The following is a 4,595-nucleotide window of genomic DNA, read 5'->3' as shown; positions in this document are numbered from 1 at the left end:
CAGTGTAGGCATTGGTTGATCATGGGTACACTGAGAGCTGCCTTTGAGACTAGAATTAAAGGAAAAAAAATAAGAATGATTTGGATAATTTCATGTTCTCTGTTTTTTTTAATTTACTGAAGTTTTTGCTCTTAATATCTGGTTTTCTGATTTTATGTGTAGCAGCCTTGCCAACATTGTGATGCTTTTTCTTGGGTTTTTTATGTGACCAATCATGCCAGATAAAATGGAAAATAAAGTCCCAACCTTCAATAAGGAGGCAGAACTAAGCAAACATTGTGAACAGTTTTGCTCAGATGCTCTGATATTTAACAAAATAGAAGTTTTTTTCCTTTTGGAAGTGCATAAAATGGAAAATGTTATTCATGCTAGAAGTTCTGATTTTATTATTTAAGAAATATCTTTGACATATTTGATTGTAAAAAATTATTGAAAATGCTAAGGAAAAAATCGGTCATTGGTAGCAGGTGAAACACATGGAGAAACATTAAGATTAAATTGAACATCGTAAATTTCTCAACTATGAATGTTAATAACTTCAAATTCATGCATCTATTCTGTGTGTCTTTGATACTAACTATGTTTTACTCTTTCTATTGTCATAATTATGTGTATGTTGTTTCACTAACTCATTCTGGAACAAGTCTCTCACCATTGCAGATGGCTGGGCCAGATGATTTATTGAAGCTGGTAATACTGCAGAAGGAAAAAAGACTGAAAATTATGTAGGCTGTTATTCGACTGGTCCTCCCGCTCTCATTGCTGCTGGTAATCATTACTGATTTGCCATTTCAAATGTGGATTCAAATTTCTCTGGATAAGTTGATTTAAATCTTATACCATCAATTGAATGTATGATTTTCCAGATTGCCATCCATGGGTTAAATTCCCATGTCTAAATTTTTCTGAGGGTCTAAATTTAAATCCAGCATCTAACCGTTGACTTATTGAGTTAAAGAGTAAATATTAAAACTTGATGGCATTGATGGGATTGGTTACTCCCCCAAATTTTCCAGAGAGTACCCTCACATTAAAAAAAATTTTTAGTGGGTGCTACAAAGAGTTGATTGAGTGTCTTTTTCTATTAAATTATTTCTATTTTTTAGATTAATCCATGAAAGTATCACTTTAGAGGCATACAGTTTATGCACTGTGAATTTTGATTTTGCTATTTAAATGAATCATTTGTCAAGAAAGTCTGAGAAGTATAACAGAATAAAAACTGAAAACTCTTATTGTTAAATGATGCTGAAACAGAAGAATATATATTTTAAAAAAATAAGAGAAATGAAAAATTAAAAGGACATAGTGTATGATATTGACCAAATATTTAAAAACACGAGATTTGTCTGAATTTCCATTGTGCCTCTTTACTACTTTATTTTGTTTAAAATTTTAATTACTTTTCTGTTTGTTTAAAAAGGTGATTTGTGTTGCTTCATTAGATAGGATGAAAGGGAGAAAAGGGAGAAAGTAATCATAAGAGAGTTAATTGACTTTTTTTTTTTTTAAAAAGAGGGGGTTATATTAGTAATAAAATGACAGGACTACAATAAGATGACAGGACTACAAGATAGGTGTTGTAAATGTAAAGCTCAGAAGGCTAAAGTAAGTTGTATTGAATGAAAAGGGAATGTTGAAAAAGAAAGGTTCTGCAGTTTTTGATGTATGTTCTTTGAATGGACAAAAGAAAGTAGGGAATGAGTAGGTTGAAATTCTGGAAGAGGTTTTCTTGAAGATGGTTTATGATGGGAAAGTTTGAAAGCAGTTAATGTAATGAATTATTATAATTATCACTATTTTTACTGTTGAAGAGTAACTTAAATATATTATTGTGAGATTCTAAAATGAAAAAGAAGGAATAACTGTAACAAGATTAGAAACAGTGTGAAGGAGTGGAATGTCCCTCTCTGAATTCCTCTCACACTCTCAGTTTAAGTTTGATAAGTGTCTATTTGAGACAGAAATGCAAGAGCAGATTTTGAAGTGTGTGCTAAAGGCACATCTCTAAATTGTTTTATATTCTTTTTATTTTATTTTATTTTATATGGAAAATTATGTAATTTGACAATAATGTTAGATACAGTAATATGAAGGAGAGGTTCAAACAGCCTTCCTCATCATGATTAAAGATTTTATATATTCAGAGGGCAATCTAAAATTAAGGGTTTATACTAAAGACAAGAGATTCAGTTGAAAGTTGATTTGACACACTTAATGTAGGTACAAAACAATCTAGAGATTATTATTGAATTAAGGTGATGTTTTTAAATTAGGCTTCCTAGAAGCTTGACAGAGGCTACCTTTATTTTGTTTTGTTCTGATGTTATATCCCACCATGATACATGGTCTTTTGTGATGTTTGCTAAAGCAGCAGAAATAAAACTTGAGTGGAAATTAGTGATCTGTGAATGAGTTCAGTTTTAGCATTCTTACTTTTAATTTGGACAATTTTAATAGATTGTTAAATTTTGAATTATGCTTTGTGAATTTAACCATGTTTTGAACTGTCTCTATATTTAAGCAGTTGTAGATGGTTCCATTGGCTGTGACGGTTCTCAGGTGATACTTCCTGAAACAAAAGAAAATAACTGTTTACTGATACCAAATTATTAAGGATTGGCTAATAGGACTGAGCAGTATCGAGACTAGTGGCAAGAGGTGATGACCCAATGATGGGTAAGACTTTCCAATGGCAAAAGGGGGGTGGGGGGCAACCTAAGGCAGGGCATCACCACCCTGGAAGCCTGCCCAAGAAGGAGTGAGATGGGTTTAAGGAAGTGGATGGATGCTTTTAGGTCGGAAGCATCAAAAGGGAGGTCTAGAAGAAACCTGCTCGAAAATTGTGAGTTCCACTCAATCCGGCTGCATTTTAAAAACCGCTTTATTAAAACATCTTATCACAGTGTTAAATACTAAGCATTCTGTCACTTTGCCATCAGGGGATCATACCCTGTGTAAAAGATTATTTATAGATTTTGGGGGTAAAGTTTTGAGAACCATTACAGACAAGGAGTGCCTGACTTATTAAAAAAGTATTAAACAAACTTAAGAATGTTTGTATAATGAATAATTAAGATTGAAAGATGATTTATTACTTTTACTCGTGCTTTTATTTAACTCATGTACAATTTAAAATTAATGAAGAATGGAAAAAGAAAACATGGTGGTGACTAAAGATTAACATTTCTTGTCTTGTTTATACATTTAAGTAGAATTTATTTAAGAAATGGGGTGCATGATTGGCTAAAATTGGTATAATGATTAGAATAACAATCCTTGTAGGAGGAATAATATTCTGTTGTGTGTTACCATTGGTAAAATCATTCTTGATCTGAGCAACAATGAAGCAGATGACATTGATCAATGTAAATGGTCCAATGCAATGACAACTACCCTGGATGGGCAGAAAGACCAAATTGGGAGGAAATTGATTCCTCCAATGAATATATATGAGGAGATGAATGATGAGCCATGCCCTGGGATGAAAGTGCTAGCCTAACCTCTCCCCGGAAGTGACTCTCTACGATGTGCAAAATATCTGGGTTGAAGATATCTACATTACAAAAGAGAACTCTTAATATGATGATGAATATTTTGTTTTATGTTTGATATACTCTACATAACTGTGACAACCACAGGCAAGGCTGAACCAATTGCACGCTCATGCTTATAACATGCTTATATGTTTAATTTATTGAATGAATGTATAAAGAGACAGAATCATTTAATCCGTTCTTAATCAAACTTGAATGGAGATGTTTGGTTCTGAAATCTCCGCCGGAGTGCGGCTGCATGATCTGGTCATTGGTAGTGAAACTGTGTGATTTAACTTAGTCACTAAATAGCATAACTGAGGCGACTGAATTATGAAACTGCACTCTGGGTAAAGACAGTGAAGGTGGGGCTTAAGTAAGTCCCAAAGGGGGGATAATGTGGAATATTTTTTTTTATCAAGTTGAATATAAACTAATCAAGTATATTCAATGTAAATATAGCCATTTTATTCTACAATTATTTCTTCTGGTCAAGCATGTATCTTGCTGTGTGCGTCTATGCAGAGGCCTGTGTAGGAATAGAATGTGCTTACATATGATAAACTGAGTTTCCTGTTTTGACACTAGAGATAATATATGATGTGGCTCCTCCACAGATGTTTTCTGTTCAAAATGATAGATAATAGTGACATGCCACACCTGGGTAGATCATATATAAGTGGGAAGAAACCCAGTTGCTTGAGTTCATCTGCAGATGACTTGGCTTTTCTATCTCTGATAATAAAGTCTATCTTCTGGCACCAAAACTCCAAGACTTGAGAGTAATTCTTCACAGAGGCAGCAGAAGCCAGCACAACATTAACCTGACTTTTAGTATAAAGAGAAGATCGTTGAAATTATTTGAAAGTTACGAAGCAAGGTAGCTTGCAATCACATTCACGTTCCCAATTAGCCACACGGGATTCAGTAGATAAAAGTTTTTTTTTTTTTTTTTTTGGCTTACTCTGAGTTTGTGTAGGAGTCAGTGTTGTGCTGGGAGCCAGACATTTGCTGGATTCCATCTCTAAGATAACATTATAGTGTTGCAGTTTGTTGTTG

Source organism: Myxocyprinus asiaticus, chromosome 17, assembly GCF_019703515.2.
Source record: "Myxocyprinus asiaticus isolate MX2 ecotype Aquarium Trade chromosome 17, UBuf_Myxa_2, whole genome shotgun sequence".
Classification (NCBI taxonomy): Eukaryota; Metazoa; Chordata; class Actinopteri; order Cypriniformes; family Catostomidae; genus Myxocyprinus; species Myxocyprinus asiaticus.
This window is presented reverse-complemented; position numbering follows the sequence as displayed.